Below are 25,339 nucleotides of genomic sequence, written 5' to 3' on the forward strand. Positions count from 1 at the left end.
AAAGAGTAAAAGCTTTCACTCCTGCTGGATGATGTGCTTTGTTGAAGAGGGAAGCACCTTGATTTGCAAATGCTGGACTCTGACAATTCAGTTTTGGATGTCTCAGGAGGTTGCTTGTCCTTCTGGAGATGATAGTGATCACACATTTCTATTGCGTATCATTAGAACTATTTGGAGGCTTTTTTTTGAAGCTTCATCATAGTTTCAGATCTTAAAATATAAGTTAAAATGTAAGTTTTAGCTTAGAAAAGTGTTGCTCTTTTTAAACAAATTAGAAGATTAAACGACCAATTTTAAGACAAATGGAAAAATTGGGTACCACTACAAACAAGAACAATACGTTTAAATTGTTAAATATTAAAGTATAATTTTTAGGTGCTTTTCTCAAAATTATTACATCTTTGCCTAATTGTTGCTTCTTCTTGTTCACTGTAGTGCTTATAATTGCAATTATTTTTTTTTCTGTTCTTTGAACTGGTGGATGTCAATATGATCTTCTAAAGCCATGAATATTTCTAATTAAAGATGCTATATTCCTCTTCATCTTACTGATCCCTTTAATTGTGCTCAGTTCATGAGCATTCTACTGTTATCGGGAGCAGAGTTGTAAAGCCAGGGAACAAAATACTCAAGAAGGTTCTGGAATGCATAGGAAAAATCATGTCTTCCAGATAAATAGATTTGCCGTTATAACTGCTGTGAGAAGTTTTAAAGTAGTCTTGGGCACTTCGATAGGATTGCTAAATGTGTTTTCACTGAAGAGGAGACTGGTCATTTCATTATTGTAATAGTCTTCTTTGACCTCCTTGTATGTCTTTGGTCACTTCAATACAACACTGTATTTTACTGCTGATTGTTTTGAATCAGCTCTTTCAGGGAATTTCTAAGATTGTTAGAAGGTGTAGGAGTAGAAGGTCTGTTAGCAGTTACATGCTTTCCACTGAGCTACCATCCATTTGCTAAAGCAAATTTTTGCTTTAGCAATGAGCAGTTTCTTCCCCTGTAATCTCAAAAGCCTATCTTGACAGAACAGACAAAATCCCACATACCCAGAAGGCTTCAAACAGAAAGACCTTCCCATGGGTGTCTTCTTTAAGCCTCACGACTAACTGTCTGGGGTGTTGCTGTGATTTTCCTACTCATCATCCATCTCAAGATATGCCTAGGGATTTACTCTCAACCTTACCCCCTTGTACTGCAAGCAGGTAGAGCACTGAAGTTTCCGGGACTGGAAACTTCCTTTTACTCGCTTGTTTTCCACACTTGAGAATACCCCATTTCTTTCTGTCCGTGCCGGCTCTGTAACTTTTGAGACCCACCAGAACTCAGCTGCCTGGAGCGCTGTGCTGGTGTCACGCACCCTCCCTTGGTCCATGACTAGAGAGGTTCGCTGGTGTTCATCAGCCTTGGGGGGGGGGATTTAACCCACTCCCACGTTGCTACCAGAGCCCATATCCAGTGTGAAAAACAACCCATTCTTCTAGGTGGGCTCCCAAACCCCTGGGTGGGCTTCCATCCACCTCTCTGGCTCTCGCCATTGCTGGAGGAGTGCTGGGATACATCAGGTGGCATTTCAGGCGCGTAACTGCTACTGCCTCACCTTGACCTGCCTATTATTACATTTGCCAAGCACAAGCCTGACTCTGCTTTTTTTTTTTTTTTTTTTCCCCCCCCTAAGGAGCAAACAATGATTTTTAATTTTTTTTTTTTTTATTCTCCCAGGGCTACAGCTGCCCCCCACGCATGAACCTCGCCCCTGCACGGAAGGCCAGCCGCTCTGACTAACAGCCCCCGGCTGCCGCGGGGGCCCCGGCCCGCCGGCGGGCACACGGCCCGGCGCCGCGGCCATCGCGGCCCCCCGCGGCTCTGGGCGGCGGCCGGGGCGGAGGGAGAGGAGGGGCGGCGGCGGCGGCGGCGGCGGCCGGCGGCCGGAATCGTTTCCTGGGTAAGCGCAGCGGGCTGGGAAGCGTTTCCGGCAGGCTGGCCGCATCCCGGGGCGGGCGGCGCGGCGCGGCGCGGAGCGGCGCGGGAGGCAGGTGCGCTCCGCGGCGGGCCGGGAGGGCAGGAGGGGAGGGCAGCGCAGCGCAGCGCGTCCCCCGGCGGGGCCCGCCGCTCCGGTGCCGGTGCGGGCGGGCGGGCGGGGGAGAGTCCCGCCGCCCTTGCCTGGGGGCGGCTCCGGCGCATCCCGGCCTCGGGCGTGCGGGGCGGCCTGTGGCTGCAAGGTGCCGCCGCCGGCCCCCCGCCCCGCTCCAGGGGCTCCCCCGGGGCTCCCCCGCCGCTCCGAGGACTGCGGCGCTGCCGCTGCTGCGGGGAGCTTGGCCGGAGGCTCGGTGCGAGGAGCGGGGGCTTCCCGCCCGCCGGCGGCGACCAGGAACGGCGGCGGGTCTTGTTCTGCTGGGGTGTGGTGGTGTAAGATAAAAAAAAAAAAAAAAAAGGCATGAAAAGTGGCAAAAGTGCCTGTAGAAGTAGCTGCCTTTTTATTTTATTTTTTCCTGGGAGGTGATTATTAGAGTGGGCTTTGTGAGTTCGGCTCTGTGATTAAGTCGTACTGGAGGATTGCACGGTTGCAAAGGGGAGTACGCAAAAATACAGTATTCGGAACAAAACACGGATCCCGTTTAATCCCTCTTGAAGTTCTTGGGAATTTGCTTGGGTCCCACGACAGCAACAGAGCTACTTCATGTTGCGGCTAGAGGGAGAATGAATTTAGACAGATGAAATAAAATAGAAAGTGTAATAGTTCGTATTTGTACTTCATTGCTTACCTGCTTGTTTGCAGTGTTTTATATGTCTTGGCTGGGCTCCTGCTCACTAGGGAGGAGATAAGTGCAGTTCTGTGCTTTAAACACAGAATAACTAAACCCAAGGACTGGTGATGGATGGGTAGGCTTTGTGCATTGTGGATGCTGGTGGTAGCCGTACCGGATAATGGTATCTGCAGTAAGTTGTGCAGGATAATGATATCTGCAGCAAGTTTCAGTGCTTCACCGAAGATCTGCTGTATTGCCCGAGGAGCCGAGGTACAGGTTGCTGCTGAGCTGCTGCAGGCTTGCTGCGTCCACTGGATTGCCAGTGTGTTCCTCCAGTTTGTTCTAGATCTGACATGTCTTCATCCTGCCGTCTCATGCTCTAGTACTTTCTGGAAGCCTGAATGAGTTGTCTGTCTTGTGTTTAAAACTGTTTGCTGCTTGCAAAATTGCATTTGGTTAAAATAAGTGTGCAGATGTCCTAGCACTTAAAGGGAGAGACATCCTCTTACAGTGACCTTGGGACAAAATCTTGGCTGATTAACTTCCTTGCCTGGAACAGCCATGCTGAGTGTGGATATTTTTGTTCTTCCTTTACAGCAGTGAGTGTTTGGTGGAATACTTTTTGGCTTGTATTTTTGGCTTTTTTGGCCACTTAAGGGAAATTGAGGTTTTGAGAGGACTCTTTGGGAGCAAAAATAGTTTTATTGTGTTTTATGAAAAGTACATCACTTGGTTTTAACAAGGAAGAAGATTCTTGGCTCTGAAGCAGCATGAGTGAACGTGTCCTTCCTGGCGAAAGAGGCTTCTAAGCAGTAGATTACAACAGTGTGGGAATAATTTCCTAGGAGAGGGGATGCATGACTTCGAAACCTGGTTTATTTCTTTTGTTTTTCAGTTCTGCAGCCAAGTTGGGAACCAGTTACAAAACTGGTCATTTTTGGTGGGGCCTTGGGTGGACTCTGCTGTGCCCTCAGTCAGGAGGGATGGTGACTTCCTTAGGAAATGCCTGAGGAGCCTAGAGAGGGCTGCTGCAGGGTCAGAGCTGAAGAGAGCGGTAACTTCAGGAGCTAGTTAAGGAGGAATCGGAGTACCTGAGATTGCCTACTATAAGGATTTTTTAGCAGAGGCTGTGAAAAACTAGAATGAATCCTGGTAGAGTTGGTAGGTAATGGTGAGTAATCGACTGATTACATCTGTCAGGTAGCAGAGCCGTGCTTTTTGAAAGCTCTGACCTAGGATGTGCAGTCACACTTAAATAAATCAGCCACGCTGAAAACAAACTATACCATATGTGCCTCCCATGCTTGTAGGAAACAAGGTCTTGCCTTTGCTCCCTGCTGCGAGCAAGGAGCTCCACTGCTGGGAAGAGCAGAGCGGGAGATGTACATCAGTTTGGAGGGTACATTAGTGCATCGCCAACCAAGCTGCTGCTGTCCAGCTGCCACGGAGAAAGTAAAGGTGACAGTGGAGCGTGTTAGGCCAGGATGCTGGCCGGGGAGGTGGTGGGGTGGGTGCGAGCTCCTGGGCAGTGCCAGGCACAGCTCCTCTCACCCATGCTGCAGGTGGGACAGGAGCAGAGAGGGGCTGCGGAACAGAAATGTTAATTTTTCCCGAGGAGGCAAGGAAAGCTTGGCTTGTTTAGCCTAGCAAATGAGGCCTGAGAGGGGATATGATTGCAATCTGCAAATACAGCAGGGATATAAACACTAGAAAGGGAGAGGAGCTATTTTAGCTAAAGAACAATGTTGGCACAAGAACAAACAGATATAAACCAGCATGAATAAACTTAAGCTGGAATTTAGAGTTTCTTCCCTAAATGGAGTGAGGTTCTAGAACAACCTTCAAATGGGGGAAGTGGGAGCAAGCCCCTTACCTGGCTCGTTAGGTTATATTGAGGAAGTTTATATTGCGTGCTTGGCAGTGGCAGTAGGAGATGAGGCTTTTGGTGACTCAGGAAAAGCTTTTCCGTATGTCTGAGTTAACTGAATATAGATTTTTCTGCACTAGTGTTTCTTGTTTTTAAAATCTGACATTCAAAATTGACATAAAAATAAAATGCTTGCTTTATAATTTGTATTGCTACTTGTGATGTGCTTAGTGGTCACTTTCTGAAATGTTTTGTAAGTTAGTTTTTTTCCCCCTCCAAAATAATAAGTGTTGACTTACAGCTGCATCTAATTGTGTGGAAATTCCTTTTTTGTTAAGTCAAAACTGTGCAAAAGGAGTCTATATGTTATTGTGTGTGTGTGAGCTGTTTGAGCATATTATCCTTCAGGTTAAAAAATGAACTGCAGAAAACCTTTTCTTTTTCTATTGAAGCAATTCATAAATGTTCTCACAAAAGGAGTTTTTGCGGGGGCTGATGGTGTGAACTGGGACCAGTGCTGCAAGCTACTCTGTGACTGGAGGACTGGAATAAATTAAGTTTAAAGCAAATTTGAAAACAAGTCTTGTTGAGCTAGTTGTGCATAGGGTTTGTCTCATTTGCTACGTCCAGAACAGCTGAGAGTTATCTAGCGTGGTGGTTGCAGTAGTTGAACTGGTATGGAAGTCTGTAGTTGGTTCTAAAAATACTGTGTGTGCAACATAGAATACAACCAGCTGCAGATGCAATATCATGGGTCTGATGACTGTCAGCAGTACCTAACTGCTTCTAGGAGATGTAATAAGTATAGAAATGAAAGAGCAGCTGTGACAGGCCAAACCAAGGGTTCATCTCCGTAGCACAGAACACCGCACAGGACTCGAACAAGCCATGTGGTAGCTGGTTTTACCTCCAAGCAACACCTTGAAGATGCCTCCAAGTTCTTCTGCACGGTTTCCTTGCCCTGTGACAGAAAGTGGTCTCTTGTCGTCGGGAGGGATGAGAAGCTCTTGCAGGCTGACTTATACTTTAGGCTAATCTATCACCCGCTGAAATAAAATGTGAGAAAATTAATCAAGGAGAGATGAAAATGGGTGTGTTTATAATGTGCTTCATTGATTGTGACTCATATCCCTTTTTTCAGGGAAAAGGAGACCTTGAGACATGTACATCTAATGCATGAGGCTGCGGTTCCTCTTCTGGCTTCTCCAAAGCCTCTTCCTGAGCTTGTGTGGGTGTTTCTGTGATTTATAGATTTCCTATCTGCCACCCTGCGAAAGAATGGGATCTTCTTGCCAGCCCCTTCCCGCCCCTGTCTGAGCTGGCCGCGGCTCCACGGGCTGATGGGCTCCAGACTTGATGGGCAGGATCCCAGTACTTCTGTGCCTGTTTCTCTTTTCTTGTCTCATTACGGGTCTGGGAAGAAGACTAACTGCTGCTTTCCCCAGAGCTTTAAGGAGAAGAAGGTGCTGTTGGGATGCTCTGTGTGATGTCCTGATTCAGTTTCCTGTTTTATTTTAACCCTTCACCTTCAGCCTGCTCCCTTTTTGATCTGTTGTCTTCTGCAACCGTTTTTTTTGTTTTTTTTTTTTTTTTTCTCTCTGTGTAAGCAGATGCCCAAGTTAAAATAAAACCAGGATGGCCTTATTCGTAAACCTCCTCTATAGATGCCCTCTGAGCCTTTGGCTGTTCTCAGCTTGGGGTTGCCAGAGCTGTATGCAGCCTTTCCTTATTTCAGAACATTTTGTGGCTTTTGGTTCCAAATGCTTGTCTGATCTGTCTGCAGCCTCCATGGCCTTTGGCCAGGAGTGCTGTTTGAATGTGGGTCTGCTTCTGGCTGAGTAAAAGAACTCCCTCCTTCTGCTTGTTCTCAGCTGGCTTCTTTCATTTGGCAGCTCTTAGCTCTTGTGTGGCAGAGATGGTTAATGATCCTGCGTTATGCCACTCATGATTATTTAGGCCTCTGTCTTTCTCAAGTTGGCTTTTGACCTGCTTGAAGGGTTGCCTACTCAGATATTCTTTGTATGGAAGCCATTCCTGACCATGAGCATCCCTCTCCAGGAATCTATCCCAGTTCTACATGTCCTTTTAGGTTGGGAGGATCAGGGCTGTATACAGTTTTCAACATGTAGGTGAGCTTTGGGGCTATACAGTGCCATAATCGTGTTTTGTTTACTTTTCTTTCTTAATGATTTGTAATGTTTGATTTGCTTTTCGGGCTGCTATTAAGTTAATTTCAAGTATCTGTGAAATCATAATGCCAAGATGTTGCTCAGGAGTACAGTCGGTTTGGAATCCCTCAGTTCCATGTAGCCGTTGCTGCGTCTTTCCCATGTACATCATCTTACATTTCTTGTGTTTATTTGCATTAGCTTTCCTCTGCAGTGTTACAGATTCGGTCTCCTAGGATTGTCTGGAATTCCTTACATCCTGGCCCTGTTACCACAATACATTTTTTTTTTATCATCAGCAAACTCCCTCAACTCGCTGCTCATTCCCCTTTCCTTATCTCACATGAATGTGCCAAACAGCCAAAGTCTGAGCACGGGTCCCTGTCATTCCTCATTGCTGACTTCTGTTTGCTCCAAGAAGAGACTTTTTACTCTTACCCTTACCCTGTTTCTATTTTTCAGCCATCTATCTCTCCACATAGGCCCTTTACTCTTGCCTCTGTCTGCCCAGTTTCCTTAAGAAAGACCTTAGTTTTTGGTAAGGGACTTGGTTGAAGTCTTTTTGGAAATTCAGGTAGGTCGGAATGAATGGGTGTACGTTGTCCACGTTTGGCACCTTTGAAGAAATCAGAAAGGGTTGTTAGGCAGGGTTTCTCTCCGTACAAACCGTACTGACTCTTCTCCATCAGACTATTTATACAGGTGATCAAATGTTATCATTACCATCAGTTGAGTAAATTATTAGCCCAATAGAGGTGTTAGGCTTTGCAGCTCTGTACATCGGTGGATCCCTACCGGGGTTGTTGTCTCTTTTGCTACTTGCCATTCACCTTCCTCAAAGTATGTGTCAGGTGGGAAGTTGCAAAAAAAAAAGCTCAGATGAATGTAGGAGTCTGCCCCGACAAAGGTAGCGGGCACTTGACCTCCATCACCAGCAGGATGATGAGTAGACCTTGTGTGGTGGGTTTTTATGCTTTAATAAGATCAAACTCAATTTAGCTTAAGATCTAAGTTGAACCTCTTAACTTCTGTCTCCTGTCAATTTTTTTTTTTTTTTAAAGTAAAATGTGCTGAGCTTCTGTCTCCCCTGAAAATGTGATAATTGTTTGGTTTAGATAGTGATTTTTACTGCTGAACAAACTTTACATTCTGTGTGTAACACTGATTAGTGCCTTTTTAAAGTGGTCTGCATAACAATTAGGATGATTAACTAGATGCAGATTTGTGCCTTTATGAGTAGTCTGCACTGCATTTGATACTGAATAGTGATCTTAGATGAATGAAGTCAGATGCAGTTTACTCTTGGATATTTATGAATATAAACTACTAACTTTAGTCGTGCATTAAGAGTAATAATATGTGACAGAAGAAGGTTTACTACAAAATAAAACGTTATTTTTTTTTTGCTACTGATCTCAATACCAGACAGCCAGTGTCTGTAATTCTGGTTTGTTTTATCTTATGAATAGTGCTGCTGCTGTAAAGTACTTTAAGCAAACTCCTGCCATACTTGTATTTGACAGTTTAATCTTTTGGACTTCACAATTTTAGAACCTCTGCTAAAATCTTGGTTGTGTCCTCTTGTAGCTATGCCAAAATAAAGTTGTAACCTACTGATTTGCTAATTTAATTCTTATTGTTTGACTTTTTTTTTTTTTTCGTCCTACAGAAATCTAACAGAAATCTTTCTCTCTTTCCTTTGTCTTCCTTGCTGGATTATATTGCACCCCAGGTAATATTTCCTGTCAGACAAGCATCAGTTCTGCCTGCCCTTGGGAAAACCCTCCTGGAAGCACTAGACATGCTTTGCTATGATACGATTTTAAGCAGTTTGGTGGTGTGTTTAGTTCTTTTGTTGAAGGTTATTTTGTGTTTTTTTTCCTTTAGTGCAAGTGCAGTTTGATTTTCAAAGGCACCAAAAGGAACATTTTTAAACTACTTCTGCAGATTTCAAGTGTAGAATATGTGTTTAAGAAATATCCCTTGGGTTTGATATTGGTGCTAAAATGTGTTTTGTGCAGGGCTCTGTTAGTCACAACTGATTTTTTTTTTTTTTTCTTATGTTGATTAGCTGGTTATGAAGGGAGGTTTCCTGGTATAATTATTGTCTGTAAAGGACAGATTCCAAAGGGAAGGAAGCTGGCAGGCACTAAATGTTCCCTACCTTTATGAATTAACTTGTTTGAACAGAAGAAAATACCATAAACTTTATATATTTTGTTGTTGTCTGTTGTAGAAACATGTCATTCCTTTGCTGTGTTCCCTGGGTAGAAAGCCCTCCAAACGGTTATTAAATGACAATAATTTGGTGTGACTAATATTGGCACAAATTAGTTAAGCCTTTATTGGAAACCTCATAAGTATAATTTCTCATATGGGTTGGAGGGAGATGCTGCAGGGTGCTTACTGGCCAGCTGCCTAATTCAGCAAATAAGGAGCTTGACATTAAGCCATCCTATGTATTTAATATAGAATTTCATTATAAGGAAGTGGAAGCAGTTGTTTGGGTAAATATGACAACTAATTCATTGCTTCTGTGTTTACATTTGCCTTGTTAATTCTATTTGCGAAGAGGATTATTGTTAGGAAGGGATGTTTCTTAGCAAGGTATTGAATTGTGTAGCTATGGAGGAAGCTGTGCAGAGAACCAGCACGAAAGATGAAAGGGAATTGCAAGGAAGAGAAATAAAGAGGGGGGTTGCTCTCACGTGGAGAATTCGTCGTTTGCTGGATTAAATTGGGATTTAAACGCAGCATAATGGAAAGATAGTTTAATTAGGTTGTTTAAATGAGTTGAAGATGTATACATATAGGGCACAGTCTATGAATTTATGGAAAGATTAATCTGGAAGTAAATACAGTAGGGGGCCTGGGTGTTTGTGATACGTGTGGTATTAAGGAAACCACCAGCAGTACGTGGTGACCTTGTCTCGTTAGCATCCTGTGTGCCTCGTATGTGAGCAGGAGAGGCAGGATCTCCGTGTGATCCTGTCCCTGATACTCATCTGGGTGTAAAACTGTGCTTCTTGGGGAGTATGCTGTCTCACGGGGGAATGCACCAGGTGGAGCGGCACGCTGGGGTGTCCCAGCAGTTTTGTCACGGGAAACTTCTGTTTGCCTGTGAAATGGCTGGCACTGGATATGTGTTGTCTAAATCACTGTAGTGATGCTGGTCAGCAGAAAGAGGCACAAGGGTAAAAGTATTAGGACAGAGTTAAGTTTTGGTAACTCCCTTTAATAGAATGTCATAAAGTATTTCAAAGGAATGAAAGTAATTTGTGCAAAAGTTTCTTGATGTTTCTTCTTCCCTCTTGGAAGCTTAAATGGCCATTTTTCCTGGGTGTATAAAGCTGTTTTCCTCCAACGCAGGAAAACGTTGGAAATGGACAACAGGCAAAGTCTTTGTTACCATACAATTAAAGTTTGAGGTCTGTTTTCGTGTCTTAAAACATCTGGGGAGGAGCCCTGCCTCTAGGATAGAGGAAGTCCAGAGCTGCGGTGATGGAGTGGGTACCTCATCTCTGGGGTGGCGTGGAGCTGATACGGCTTGGAAAAGAAAATCCAGCTCTAGTAGAGGGACCGTACTGTAGGCTTCGAAGCCTATTAAAAATGTTGATAGATTAAAACCCCATCTTGATGATATATAATTTCACATGATAGCCCACACCCATGGCGTCCTGCTCGTGTGAAATGCCAATACTCCACCCAAATTTTCCGTTAATCCAGGCTAACAACATGGCATTGTACTCTCTGGGTACTTACTATTAAATTCTTATTATGGTGTGAGATTTTTAGAAGGAATTGAAATGTTAAAAAAAGCTTTGCCCTTTAAGTAATTAAGTTTTACTCTGATCCTATTTTTTCCTAAAAGTATAGATGTAAAAGCTTAAAAATACAACAGAAATGGAATATAAACTGGTAAGCAAAGAGAAAGGGAGAGGTTATAAAGATAATTTCACTTGAATCTGAAAGACAGTAAGAATTGCTTGCTTGGGAAATAACTCATATTTTTAGAGCCCTCTGGGAGCCTGCTTGCCTTTTTTTTTTTTTTTTTTTCCTTTTTTTTTTTTTTTCTTTTTTTCTTTCTGTTTTTTTCCCCACAAAGCAGGAAGACAGTGAAACAACATGAGAACCATCAGTAAAGAGAGATATGCACATCTGTATATGAAAAGCTGCATGTATTCAGGAAAACAAGGTTTGGGTTTTTGAGGAGTTTGAGGTTTGTTAGCTTAAAAAATTACCAAATGTAAGAAAAATGTTTGACAATACCCGTGTGTTTGAAAAGAGAAGCATTAAAAAAAAAAATGTTTTTAATTATTTGATGTTTGCTTCTCAGAAATGTTTGAGATTGGTAAGCTTGTAGGCTGGTAAAATGACTACCCAAGGATATTGAAATAAATTCGTGACAAAGCAATGTTGGCTTTAAACATGTGCTGTTATTTAAGCACGTGCAAGAGCTGCTAGCAAACCATGCTTGACTATATGAATGTCTTTTAACCTTATTTTTATAATCTTTGCATGTTGTTACATCAGCATTCATCTAATGGGATTTTTTTGCCAATTCTTGGCATGTCTAAACTTTTTTAGTAAAATACCCTGTATGTTTCCCTTTGATGCAAGTATAGATTTAAACTTGTGTAAACATAATGGTCTTATATATGCCAAAATACAGGAAGGTCTCTGCTAGAGGCATATGGGCATTTAGGGACCAGTGAGTCTTTTTTGAAAACGAAAATAGGTGAGTCCTAATGTGATAAAGATGGTGCTGTTTGTCAGGGAAACTGCATAAGTGGTCCATGGGAAACGTGTCTTTGCAGCCTAACATCATGTTGATGTTGTGATGCCATTGCACTGAGATTTTAACTCTAATGGAAGACCACAGAAAACTCAGTGAGTGAACTGCGTGGGGAAGGAGGAATCGAGAGGGACAATGGAAGGCTTTCAGGGACGTCAGTGAGGCTTGATGCCAAGGAGGTCCTGGAGTGATGGGACCTTCAGAACACCATTAAAGATTTGCATCTTAGGCAGGAGTCATGTTTTAGTTGTTTGCAAGCCTGCTTTGGGCTCAAAATCAGGCAGCACTATTGCACGCTGAATCTGGAACACAGTCTCCACGCTCTGGTTTTGTCCAGCCAGTGTGTAGCAACAGATGCAATAGTGTGATGTGGTTTTACTTACTAATTTTTGGTCAGAAAAAGGGGATCCCTCAGTGCTTCCATCCAGTAAGTCAGGAGGTGATGCTCTTTCTTTTCTTTCTTTTCCAACGTGGGCGCACACATTGCAGTGATGTGAATGGCTGTGAGGCAGGGCATGGAGAGTGTCGTGGTTTGGGCCTGGTCGGCAGCCAACCACAATGCAGCAGCTCTCTCTCCCTTCTCCTCTGGCAATAAGAAGGGACAGAGAGCCAGGCTTGGGGTTCGAGATAGGACTGGGATGGTGAGAAAATTCCCCTTTATGGTCATGAGCAAAAGGCAGACTCGTTAGGGGAAGAAAAAAAAGAACATACATTTATTACAGACACTAACAACACATAACAGAGTAAGACAGTGAGAAGCATTGCCACATCTTGAGAACACCTTCCCCCCACCCCTCCCTTCTTCCCGGACTCAGTTCTGCTCCCGATATCTCTACCTCCTCCCCCAGTGGCGCAGGGGCAGGGAATGGGGGGTGCAGTCAGTGCTGCTGCTTCTTCCATCTTTGGTGGGGGGAGCTTCTGGAACATTTCCCTCCTGCTTCATTGTGGTCCCCCTCTCACAGGAGACAGTCCTCCACAAACTTTCTCTGACGTGAGTCCCTCCCACGGGCCCCAGCATTCCCCACACTGCTCCGTCGTGGGTCACCAACTTTCTCTGACTGGATTCTCTCCCACGGCTGCAGCCCTTCCCGAGCTGCTCTGGCATGGGGCTCCCCCGCATGCTGCAATCCTCCCAGCGCTGAATTACAGCAGTGGGGCTACCTTTTCCCATGAGACCCCGGCCTTCTTTGGGCACAGAACCTTGATCAGCTGAGCAGGAGCCACAGGCCATAAATCAATGTCTGCTCCACCATAGATCTTCATGGGTGGTGGGGGGGCCGCCCTGCCGTCTCACCACAGAATACAGGGGGTCTCTGCTCCGGCACACCTCCCCCCTCCTTTCTTCCTCCGTTCCTCCACTGACCTTGGTGTTCACGCAGCTGCAGCAACTCCTCCTCACAAGTCCGACTGCCTGTCACCACGTCCCTTCTTAAATAAGTTATCACAGAAGCACAGCTGATTGGCTCAGTTTTCCAAACAGAAGTGGAGCTGGCTTGGAGCTGGGGGAGCTTCGAGAAGCTTCTCACAGGGGGCCGCCCCTATAGCCCCCTCCCCTGCCACCAAAAAAACTCCACCATTCACTCAACCCAGGACAGAGAGGTGCATCCCTAAATTTGTGACAGACCTTGCTGGTAAGAATAGGATGAAGGCGTTTCCCTGTTAGCAGTGGCTGTGGTGACACTGGGAGCCCCAGAGATGTGGCACCAAGAGCTGCCTCCATCCTTGCCTTGCAGTAACCCGGAGGCTTTAATGAGCAGACCTACCCTCCCAGCCTCCAAAGAGGCACCGGTGTTGAGGTCTGGCTGCTTGCCATCCTACAGCACAGTGCTTCTGTCCGCTGCTGCTAAACCAGCAGGTACGAGTGCTAGCTGGGTGGAAAACATTTTGTGGGATTTATCCAAAACAAATAGCTAATTTTACATGGGTGAGGCTGAAATTCTTCGGCTGTGCTGCCTTCCGTGACAGAAGGGAAACCTGCCTTCCTCACAATGCTTGTCCAAGTTTTTGTGCTTGTGTAAGGTAAAACGATTATTTTCCTAAATTTAAAGCTTGGATCCTCCTTCCATGAGTTCTTATGGATGTCTAGATCTATACTGCTTTGTAAACCTGTTTGAAGACAGATAACCCAGACTCCTCTGAACCTTCCCCAAAAGGTTCACATCGAGGCATTTGGCTGGCTTCTCTGCTTCTGCTCTGTGCTTCTGCATAATCCTTGAAGTGTAAATATAGAGCTGGAAAAAATAACAGCCGATGTGTTTGACAGTATTCCAGCTTGCACTTGGACTTAAATTAAGAAATATGAGCTTCTGCTATAAATCAGAAATTTAACTTTGTAACCCCTTAATTTTTGGCCTGATAAATCCTATTACTCCCAGAAAGCTGTTAAGGTTCATCTCTGTAAGTCCTGAGGATGTTTTAAGTCTGTGGATTATTTAAGTAACACATGCACCAAGGTTTAAAATAAGACTGCTAACCCACACAACATGTTGGTGGTAAAAACAGCAGTGGATGGTGTGGAGTTGATTTGGGAGACGCGGAGTGATTTATCCAACTTCAAACCAAACTGGTGCTGAGCTTTAGCTCCTGTTGCCTATACTGCTTTTGCTGCTGTACAGGGATGAAAAATTCTCATGGGATTCTGATGTTTGTACTACTGTCATTAGTCCTCCCAAACTAATGGAGTGGATACTGGTTGCACAGAGACATCAGGCTCTCGTAGGGCATTCTTGCTTGGCATATGGTATTAGCATGTCCCAAGTTTTCCCTGCTACTGAAGGCAAATGCTTGAGAACTTCCTCAAGCAGCCAGCATTCAAGCAGAGAACTGGGCTTTTCCCATTTTGGGGTTACTCTTTGAACTGAGATTGCAAGCAAATTTTTTTGGCATGGATAAATGCAGTGTGCTGTTATGGCAGGATACGAAGCCTCCTTGCAGAAGGTGAGCTTGAAAGGAGGTGTTGAAAGTCTAGATCGATCATGGTAGAGGATTAAGATGAATTTGTGTAGATTTTAAAAAATGACAGAGGAAATGCTCTAAGGAGAGTGACATGCATACGCTGCGATTCCAAAATGAAGATACTGATGCTCCTAAAGGCTGGCTCAGGAAAGGCACTTGCCAGAGGGCTCAGGTGGAGGCAGGAGCTAGCACATAAATAGATGAAGAGGAATTTTAATTACACAGAGGAGTTAGATGATGAAATGGGCTGCAAAATGCAGCAGTAACATAAGCCTAAATCACTTGCATGGAATTAGGCACTAACCTTAAAATAAAACTCTTCCATGGAGAACTGGGGAGTCTCTCTGCACTAAGTACAACATAAACCCACTTAAAAATGTTTTCTAGGTTCTTTCATTCGTCCCCTTGTCTGTTTTAAGGACAAGCCTGAGTTTGTCCTGGAAGATTCTAAAAGTGCCTGAATTTGAGAATAAACAAGTTTTGTTTTGCAGAAACTGAAGTTTAGGTCTAGGAGTTTCACACACAAGCTCTGTTCCTTTGCATTTTCTTGGCCATTCCTAATGTAGTAGTGTCTGTAACTTTTATTTCTAATTCAGAAGTGTAAGCAAACTCAAATGCTTTCACAGTACAACAGGAAGTTTCAAAAGGCCTTCAAAATGCTCTGTACAAAATTTGTCATATAGCCACAGCTGGTTGGTAAAAATGGAAAATTAAAAACTAGGGGTTGTCGTTTGAATGTAGCAGGCTCGTGAATGAGCCATGTTTCTGCCTCTCTCAGAAGCTATGGGTGAAAGAACCTTTTCTTCCAAGCAGAGCAGTGCACACATGAATGCTTGGCTCTTCTGGAGGCTAATACAGTCTGAGGTACAAAGTATCTGCACACCATATGGAAAATAGGAGTAAAATTATTAGTGCTTTTAAAATGGATGTTTTCATAGTTGTTAGCCATAACTAGAAGGCACCACAATATCTTAAGCTCAATAAAATGCTTAAACTTAAGGCAAAACAGTTTCTTTAAAGGACCTTCAACTGAAGGGAACCTTCCAGTTTTGCAAGGTAACAGTAATGTAGCTGGAGCAGATTGATTTTACTGAGTGGCTACCAAAGATTGACAGAGGCAAAGCACTGTAGTGAAATAACAGTGTGGGTTTGATCCCCTCTGATGGGGAACAGGTATTTAAAAAATAAAAGGCAACTCTATTGGGAAGGCTAACTCTAGCGCTGTTATCTTAAGATATCTTGAGATAGCTTCAGAAATGGAACTGTTGTTGTAGAAAGGCAGCTCATTGTAAGAATTGAGATCAGGAAACTTGCTTGCTTCTGAACAGGAGTAGTCTTCAGAGACTTACATGCTCATTTCCTTCGTGTGCTCATTGCTATTTCATGGTATAACAATTCCTGTGTTTAAAACAACTTTTTCTTAAAACCGAATATAAAGAACAAATTACTTATAATGTTAGCATGGTGTTGGCAGCTTTTAATTAGATGATTTAAATACGAAGTCAAGAAATGGGATGCCAATAGGAATTTAGATCTACTGGTTTTCCTGTTGTCACATAGATTTTTCCATATTCATCTAACTTTTAATATTTGCTCCCCTGACCCAGTTACTCTTTTTATGCTGTTCTTGCACATCGAGTCAGGCAAGTATAAACATTTCATGTGTATTAGAAATAGGAAGTTTTGTCTTCAGAAATGAATCGCAGGCCACTATGGAGGGAGAAAAGGTGGAATAGCGAGTCTTGTCTTGATTTCTTTTTCCTGCATCCTAAATAAAATTGCGTAGGTAGATGCTGTGTTTAGGTTCTGCTGCTGTGATGAGGTTTACACTGTGCTCAAGCCGTCCCTGAGGAAAGCTTCATCACTTTCACAGTGTGTTGTAACAGTCATGGTTAGGTTACCCAGAGGTGTGACCTACAATAATAAAAGCTTGCAGGGACCAAACAACTTGCAGAACTGGAGAAGTGCAGAAATGGGCTGAGGAGTGGGCCAGCTGAGGTCAGAGCTGCCCAGATTCTACCTGATGACCTCAGCTCCCTTGTCTTTTGAGGCGCTTCATGCTATCACGAGGTAGCTGGCGTGTGGTCTTGGACCTACTGTCTGACGTGGCCTTGCAGATGAAGTCATGCTGTCCTCTCTGGCGAGGAGGTGTCCTCCCTCAGGTGAGACCAAGGCTGGCTTTGCATCCAAGGAAACCCTGCACGAGAGGTGCAAAGGACAAGGAATATCTCCCCAAAATACTGATTGTGAGACATAATTTCTTTAACTGTATTAATTTTTTTAACTGAGAACTTTGGATGCAAGTTGCACATTAGGAATTAAAGTGTTGCCAGGGGAGGCCTGTTGTTGCCACCATTCAGGCAAGTGGCATGTTTTGGATTTTACTCCTCTGGGATGATGATTGACTGCTGGCCCACTTTGCAAGGGCAGAAAAAGATATTTCAGTGGAATCTGTGCTAGGTGTGTTTCAGCTGGGATGCCTGGCCTTTGGGGCATGGGAACATGCACCGTGTTTGCTTCCATGGGTCTCTGGTGTCCCTTCTGAATCAAAAGAATTGTCATTCCAAAATGCCTTAGGAAGAGTGGTGAGAAATGGGGTGTTTCCAGTTGTTGATTCCCCCCACCTCACTTAAGAACAAGAGTGGGTTTTTTTAATAAATAATAATTATCATTTGAATTTTCTGAGTAGGGCCATTGGTGATATAAAAGCCACTAGTCACTTCTTTTTTTTTTTTTTTTTTTTTTTTTTGGATAAAAATAGGAGCTAGGAGTGATGATAATATACCAGACTCTTCCAGGTTGCTTTTATCCTTTTATCAGAAGAGATCTGTTTACCTGAATATTCACTGGTAATCATTATCATTTAGGCTTTTATTTTTCTCTAAAGGAAACAAATCTTACTCTTAGCTTGCGTGCCGGTTTTGTATAGATCACTAATTGCTCTTCTGTTTCGTTAGGCTGTGGCCAGCCACCAGATTTGGAATTGTATTATTATTAAGGAATGGTTTTGGTGTTTTAATTATGTGTGCCGCACTTCTGAGTGGTATGAAAGGGATGTTACACACTGCCTGGGCATCCCAGCAGACATAGTGAGAATAATACTTGGGATTTTTGTTGTGAATTTTTGAGGGACTGCTATTAAGACTGGCATGTATATGGAAGTCTTCAGCATACGGAGCATTAATTGCTGCTCCAAATAAACCGGGAATATATAACCAGTAGAGCTTTACTCTGCTGAATTAATTCTCATGCTCTCAGGTGTCAAAACTGGCTTAAATTTGGTGGCCTAATTTCCTGTCAGTGACCCCTTGGTACCAAATGTACACTTGTGTGACGTGGGACAGCTGTGTGGGATTGCTGAGGAAGAGTGCTGCGTGCCGCCAACTGAGCTGGAAGGTCTTGCATGTCCCTTCCCTGGCACGGAGCGGCTTAACACCTCCTCCCAAGGCTCGTGGCACGGTTGCGCTTCCCTGCGATTAGTCGCTTGGCTAATTCCCAGTGTTGATGGGTGCTGGTGTTGGTTACAGAGATAGAAATGCTGTTGCTCTGGATTAGTTCTTGTATAAAGAAGATAAATTAACAGGTACGTTTTGTTAAGAAAAATGTAGGTTTTCTTGGGGTTGTTTTTCCCATTGGGATGGAAAACACAAACTTTGAATTTCCATTTCTGAGGAGACTGCTGCTTCTTGGAGTAAGTGAACCAGAAGGTATAGGAAAAGCTTTTATTTTCCTGGGTGACTAAACGTGTTGTTTATTCTCCACATAAACATCATCCTTGTTTGTAGTGAAAGAGAATTTATTGGGGTTTTGGGTGTGGTGTTTTGTTATTTAAAAAAACAAACAAAAACAAAAAAAAAAAAACCAACAGATTTTAAGGTTCTACTCTGAGCAGTTAAGTACTGTGTTTTCATTCTTTGCATGTTTCTTGGTTTTGGTTCTAATAGAATATGAACATGTGCAAAAGTTATTTATTTTTCTAAATGGTAACAGCCCTGGTGTGTTTGAAGCACAGTGTTGTGTGTTGACGGAAGAAACAGCCAGTCTTTTGATATGTAAAGTTTTAGAACAGATATTAAAGGAAAGAATAATTAAAACCATGAATGGAAAATTGGACAAAACGCAGCATAAGTTTATCCATAGGTAGACTATGCCAGAGTAAATGATCCTTTTTTTTCCCACCTTAAAATGCAATTTAGGATAAATGTATTGATTTTTATCTGGTCTTTAATAAAACATTTATTGTGGCACAAAGTAGGAAACTCTAAACTAGAGGAGCGGGTCATTAGAGTTACAAAGTAGTTAAGGATCTGGCTGGAGAAGACTAATGATGGGATATTGCCACAAAAACTTTGGCAACCAGAAATTAGGAATGTGCAAAAGTTACATTAATCTTGCCAGTATGAGAAGCTGTAGGCATGTAGATGTGTATCAAGCCATTATACAGTGTACTGTAGAAGTCTTGTCTAGGAAAAAATGAATCATTTTGATAATAAGAAGTGAGAAATATGATTTTAAAGCCAAGTCAGTATAAGAAGGCTCCTCGTTCTGAACACACGCATTGGCTTTGTCCCAACTAGTACCCCACATTTTGCAGGGAGGTGCTCTGGGATTTCTTGTCTCTTGTTTTCTCTGGTTTTTCCCAGTTTCCTTTCCAGCTCCACCTCAGTCTGCCTTTTTTTTTTTATCACACTTTTTCTTTCCAAAGTTGTACAGTACTCTTCTTTGTGCTCGTGGCACTGGAAAAGCTAATTGAAATGAGACTTTGCTAATTGTCTTTGGAAGTGACACTAAGGATGACTGGACTGGCTTACTTAGCCTGGGAAAGGGGAAGAATGCTCTATAGTTCCCATGCTTTGGACCGCTTGCGTCTAGGGAGTTTCCCAGGCTGTGGATGCAGCTTCCCATTTGGCCTCTTGGACCTCACCAGGAGGTGGATTCAAAAAGCATCAGCAGAGTTTTGATTTTTCTCTGCTTGCTGCACGGACTTTACTGCATACATAATTGTAATATCAGTACGTTAAATAAAGAAGGTTGCACAATACATCTCTATTTGTTAAATGCTGTTGTTATCTGAATTTAGTGCATAGTGAGGCTGTGTGTTAGTTTGTGTTTTATAGTTGTCTTACCTAAAAATACCAAGCACCATATCCCCTCCCTGATCTTTTAAATGTCAGTGTAGCCCTACTGTGGGTAGGTAGTTATATCTTTGAATGTAGTGCTGGGGAAGGGCGAGCAGTCCTAGGAGCAGTGTTGGGAGTTTCGTGCAACCAGCCTTCCCAGTTTGTGGTAGGTAAGTTAGGAGCTGCCTATTCCATCTCCATCCCATAAAGACAGGGAGGAATGACCCAAGTAGTGTCTGTTCTTGTTCCTTACAGACCTGAATAGAAAATGAAGGCGGCTCTGTAAGGTAGACAGGGAAGATATGAGAGCAAGAATAAGGGATGGCCTCCCTAAATACTCTGCCATATTAAAAATCTGCATGGCAGCAATTTGAGATTTTATATAAGAAGTCACTGATGAACCTTTTATTCAAGTGATAAGCTCTGTCCTGTGTTAGACTCAAAGAACAGTGTAGGAAATGTTTTTTCTTTTTCTCTAAAGGAGGGTGTTTGTCACCCTTGTTAATGATGTATGGTATTCTACTTCTAAGTAACCTGTTGGAATTGGGGTGAGTAAAATAAGACTGACTGTGAGGAGGAGTGCTAACTTTGGGTTGCTCGTGGTCAGGACTTAAATGTGGCATTGTGCATGCTTAATTCCATTAAAAGCAGTTGTTCCCAATATCCTCAAAGGCATTTGAATCTGAACGTCTTGGGATGCTGCTATTAAGTTACAACATAGATTTGATGTTCTGGGAAAACATTTTTACCTGCCAGAAGAAAATTTTGTCCATTTTGCTTAGCAGTGTCTGATTCTTTGGCTTTGCTTTTATATTTTACTGCCTTTTAATGCCTGCAGTACTTTAATGCCTGCAGAACTTTGGTTTTGGCCTGCTGATGCTAATGGGATAGAACTTCCCTCTGACATAAGTGGGGACTGGACCATGTTTGAAAGACATGTCACTTTGTTTAAATGAATTTATGTCTTCTCCTTCTCTGAATACTACAGTGTCTTTACATTGGGTCATTTGTATCCCGAAGAGTGCAAGCCAGAGACAGCTTTGCTTTTGCTTGAAGTATCTGGTTCTCGACTGGTTTGGCTTTAGGCTGACAGTGTCTAAGGACGAGCCAAGTTGGAGTGCGTTTTTGATGCTCTTTCCTGGCAGACAGTGTGACCTTTGTAGTTTTCAGGATATTGTTTTTCATATGTGCACTTTTAGTCCTAATGGTTCAGCTGGTGCTTCTTTAAAATTGGTATATATCCAAGAACCAAGAGACACTACTTCTCTGATGAGGGGAAACTGGAGACTGAATTGGACTGGTGAAATACTGAAGTCAAGATATTATTTAGTTGAAAACATTTGCTCTTGACAAGTAGTGTGTCTTTATAGCAAGAATTATATTTTTGCTATAAAGATGCTGCAAAACATGAGGCAAAATTACCCAAAGCTAAAGATTTATTGACTTTGCTATTTTTTTTTTTTTTTTCCCAAAACAGGCTGCAGTATATTGTGAAGGAGGGTAGCTGTGTTTGGACTCAAAAGTGTTTAGCAATCGCTTACTGACTGCAGTGGGTTTGATACAGAGCAGTGTTCAGAAAATACATGACTTTGTGTTGAAGGCAGGAGCACAGCAATGGAAGATTACTAATGGGTTTCGTACATGATTGAACGGGGGTAGAGGCAGGGAAGCTGTGGCACAGAGCAGAGGAGGTGTAAGCACACGTGCTGTTTGGCCCTATTTCAGTCTGCCTTGGCGGGCTGGGGCATAAACATCTCTCCTCCTCCCTTTTTGTGTTTTGCTCCCTGCCAAGGAAAACAAAAACTTGCAGTGTTATTTGAGGTTTTTTTGTACAGATGTACCTTTTAACTGCAGCCATGACAGAATACCTCCTTCCCCCATGGGTAGCTGCAGTAGCATTGCTTGTATCCTCGTGTGACCACAAATATAGAGAAAGATTAATACAACCTTTCCTACTGTACAAAATTTTCCTCCAAGTTCAAATGGATGGGAGAGTTCAATGTGGCTGATGAGTTCTAATTTTTTTTTTTTTTATTTTTGGCAAAACAAATAATTAAAGGTTGCTTTTAAGTCACCTTCATTTTCTTTTTAAATGCTCTGGTCATACCCAAATGCCTAATTTAAGTAATGTTTTTAGTGTTGCGTGGAGAAAAGATTATATTTAGAAAAACTCTTTATTGTGGACCAGCTTTAACATTATATGGAAACATAGTATTTAATGACCAATAAGATGATTTATGTTGCTAAGGCAACCGTGTTACAAGACATCAGAACCAATGATTGTGGGGGTTGCGGATTTGTGCCCCGAAGGTGCCTGCCTTCAGTTCCCTGCATAACCACGTTGTGCTTAATCACAAAAGGATCTGTCTGCATTGGCAATGCTGGAGAATTTAAGACGTGCTCCAGTATCTAGTTTATGTAAGGATTCTGGCATATATTAATTATTTTGTAACTGTCATAATGTGTTTTGGGGGTGAAAAAGTGAAGGGAGGTGTCTTGAGTAATGTTGTGCAGTTGATAGTAAAATAGACATGCATCTGTTTTTTCTTACTGAGTGATAGATTTGAGATGTAGGTGTCCCTAAGGCATCACTTTCCATAGCCCCTGGGGAGATTTCTCCACCTCAGTTGTTAGCACTGGTGTTACACGTGCCAGCTGCAAGGTAGTGTTTGGTCATGTAGGTGATAACTAGCATCGTAGATATATCTGTAGGGATCGTGTGACATCCAGGAATCAGCATGAGGGAAACTCACCTGGCTGGTTGTTTGTTTACTTGCAGCTCATCTCTTCTTTTATTATAGATGGTTAATACAAGAAAAGACTTCATAAATGACCTTGAGTCAGTGCCTGGCTGTTTCTTCTTGAAAGAGTAGCCAACAATTTTTTAAAAAATTATAAGCAACAAGAATTAGCAGCCTAAGCTGACACAGGCTTTGAATATCATGTGCTCAGGAGCATTTCTCCTTTGCCTTGTCAGGTTAGCCATGTTTTACAATGGGCGTTATGCTGCTGGCAGGATTTGCAAACGCACCCAGTCCAGTTGGGCTTTCAACTCCTGTTGCTGGGGTGTTTTGTTTTTCCAGAGTGCCTTTGGCTGCTTTCAACACCTTTTATCAATCTGGCCTTACCACTGCACGGAAACCAGAAAGAGTTGTGTAGAAAGTCCTGATTGATGTTGCTTATGTGTTGCATCATCCTCTCCTCCCAGAATGGATCTTTTTGGCCAGTGAGGAGGGGAAAGCCCACCAGCTTGTTTGCAATCCAAGAGGCAGCGCTGTGCTGGGGAAATGTTCCCTGGTGCTGAGTGGGGGCTCTTTAAGTTGAAATGAGGAGAGTTTCTTGAAAATTTAAGTTTCTGGGTGTTCTTGAGTAAAAAGAGATGACTTCTTTTCTAAACTTACCTGATGCCCTGAAATACATGCAGTTAAAAGTTTGATCAAAGCTGTGATACATCAGTATATTTAAATGAAAACCACCAAATGTTCATGGCTAAGGATTGCTTTTCATGAATTTCCTGTTCAGCTCTTTAAAAGCATTAATATTGAAATATTCTGTTCTAACCTCTTTTGTTTTCCTTAAAGTACAAGTTCTTTTTTATACTGTGTTTTTTTTTTTTTTGTGCTGTGAAATCTGCACTCTTAGTTTTTAATGAAGTTACAGTAAGACAGGTCAAAACAAAAGGCTAAAAATTTCCTTTAAACGTTTTTCTTTTTTGCTGTTCCATTTCTTTCCAGACTTTCACACCACCCCCCACCCCCATTTCTGAAGACTTAAGGCAGAGGAGCTGGAGGAGGTTAAAAAGTGAAGGTTTGGGGATTAGCTGTAGGCACGACCATCCCATCTGCAAGGATACAAGAAAGGTGCTGCTGTAAGTGCTTCCAAGAGGTAGTTGTTGTATCTGAAATGTCTGATGTGGAAACCTTCAAAGACCCTGTTCAGGCTAAATGTAGTCTGTAGTTTTAGATTAATGTTCTTATTTAAGAGCTTCAAGTCCACATCACTGAGTGCGAGTGGTAAGAATACGTGGAGAAGTTGAAGGATAACATGCATCTCACTGGAGCCAGCTGCACTGTAACCTGGTGCTATCTCTTACCACTGCGAAAGCAGTGTGTGGCATCCTTGGTTGTAAAAGCTAGTTGTGGAGGACGACTTCATTCTGCCTGGCGTTTCGAACTGAGGACATGCATATTTAATGGTTAAAAGAGCACTTTGGGAAAGATGTTGTTTATGTGACTTCGGTGTTGTGCAGTGTTGGGGCAGCTGCAATTTATCTGTCTCTGATGTGAAGACAGTAATAGCCTTCTTAACTCCAGTAGAAGTTGTATAAATTAGTACTTCAGAACTTCTTATCAACTATTAAGATAAGATACACTGGATAATGTGAATTACTGTTGAAGGAATAATGATGAGATGAAAAATGGAATATCAGACACCATTTTAACTTAACAGCTGTGACTTCTGTGATAAAGACACATAAATCCCTTCACATGAAACAAACTGCAGTTTAGGAATCATTTAAAATATGTTAGCCTGTTTTGAATATGTATTTATATTTAAAAATACTTTTGATTCTGAGAGGAATTTTCCTTCAATCTCCCTGATGCTCTGTGAAATCCTTTGAGAGAGAAGGGAGGGAGTGCCTGGAAAGCTATTTCTGACATTAAACGACTTCTGAAAAGCTAAGCTGATAAAACCCTGAATTGGGGTGTTGGGAGTTCACAGGGTGGGAATAACTTTACTGAAGAGCAGTTGATTCCACAGGGCCAGAGGTCAGCTGCCCCGGGGTGCCCTTTGGGCTCGGGCATTGGCCCCCGGCCTCGCTCCCCCGCCGGAGGTGGGGCTGGTGGGATCCTGCCGCCCGCACTGCCACAGCCCCTCTTCGGTGCTCCCCTCCTAACCAGCATACCGTGACACTGAACAAATTCCAGTGCTAGCCAAGCTTGTAATCAATTAGGCACAAGGTGAAAAGGGTAAGGAAGAAAAACAAGAAGCGGTAGCTGGGTGTGAAACATCAGCAGGGTTGGAACTAGATGATCTTTAAGGTCCCTTCCAACCCAAACCATTCTGTGATAAGTACATAGCCTTTCAGCACATGATGAATTCTTTCTGCAGTTTGGCTGTCAATCTTGTATCCCACCAGAAACACTGATTCTATGATTAAGGCCAATATGATTGACAGTTATTCGGCGTCTTCGTTTGTGTATGCACAAGCTGGGCCAAGGCTTCCATTGCATCTGCTGCAAAGTCTAACTTGATTGTATCCCCATGTCTAACCATGTTTTGCACATCTGAGGATGTCCTCTCCTTCTAAAATAACCGGTTCTGTATCACTGCTCTATCCGATGCACATGTTTACCCCCCTGCCCCATCCCCAAGAGCCTCTGGTCTAAACATTCAGACTAAACCTGATTTATTCAGGTCCTTTAACTTTGTTCTTATTTGGTTTGTATCAGCAGTTTTATAGAGCTTTCTGAGCACATGTGAACTTCTGTCACAGTTTGTACTCAGCATGCCTTTTTTTTTTTTTTTTTTAAAAAAAGAAGGTAAATGTGAAGAGCAGGAATTAGACTTCAGAAACTCCTCCAGCCCCTGCTGTGGCTCACTGTGAAGGGGCAAACCAAAATCTAGAGGGAAAAACTGTTGTTATGGCAGCAGAAAAAATTTCTGATTGAGACTTGCTATTC

The 25,339-nt window shown here is 42.9% G+C and overlaps 1 protein-coding gene across 9 annotated transcripts in view; it reads left to right on the forward strand.

The window, feature by feature from the left end:
• Positions 1 to 1,953: 1,953 nt before the first annotated feature.
• Positions 1,954 to 25,339, forward strand: part of APBB2 (amyloid beta precursor protein binding family B member 2) — a 192,726-nt gene continuing 169,340 nt past the window's right edge. For 5 of the 9 annotated variants that reach the window (XM_042807681.1, XM_032999128.2, XM_032999127.2 and 2 more), the window contains exons 1-2: positions 2,015 to 2,036; positions 23,390 to 23,523. The gene's annotated coding sequence lies outside the window, so the exon portion shown is untranslated. Of the gene's footprint in view, positions 2,037 to 23,389; positions 23,524 to 25,339 lie in introns of all 9 variants that reach the window. The other 4 variants (XM_032999130.2, XM_032999129.2, XM_042807682.1 and 1 more) reach the window with 2 other exon arrangements.

The sequence above is a fragment of the Tyto alba genome, unplaced genomic scaffold, assembly GCF_018691265.1.
Source record: "Tyto alba isolate M040663 unplaced genomic scaffold, T.alba_DEE_v4.0 Super-Scaffold_6, whole genome shotgun sequence".
NCBI classification, from domain to species: domain Eukaryota; kingdom Metazoa; phylum Chordata; class Aves; order Strigiformes; family Tytonidae; genus Tyto; species Tyto alba.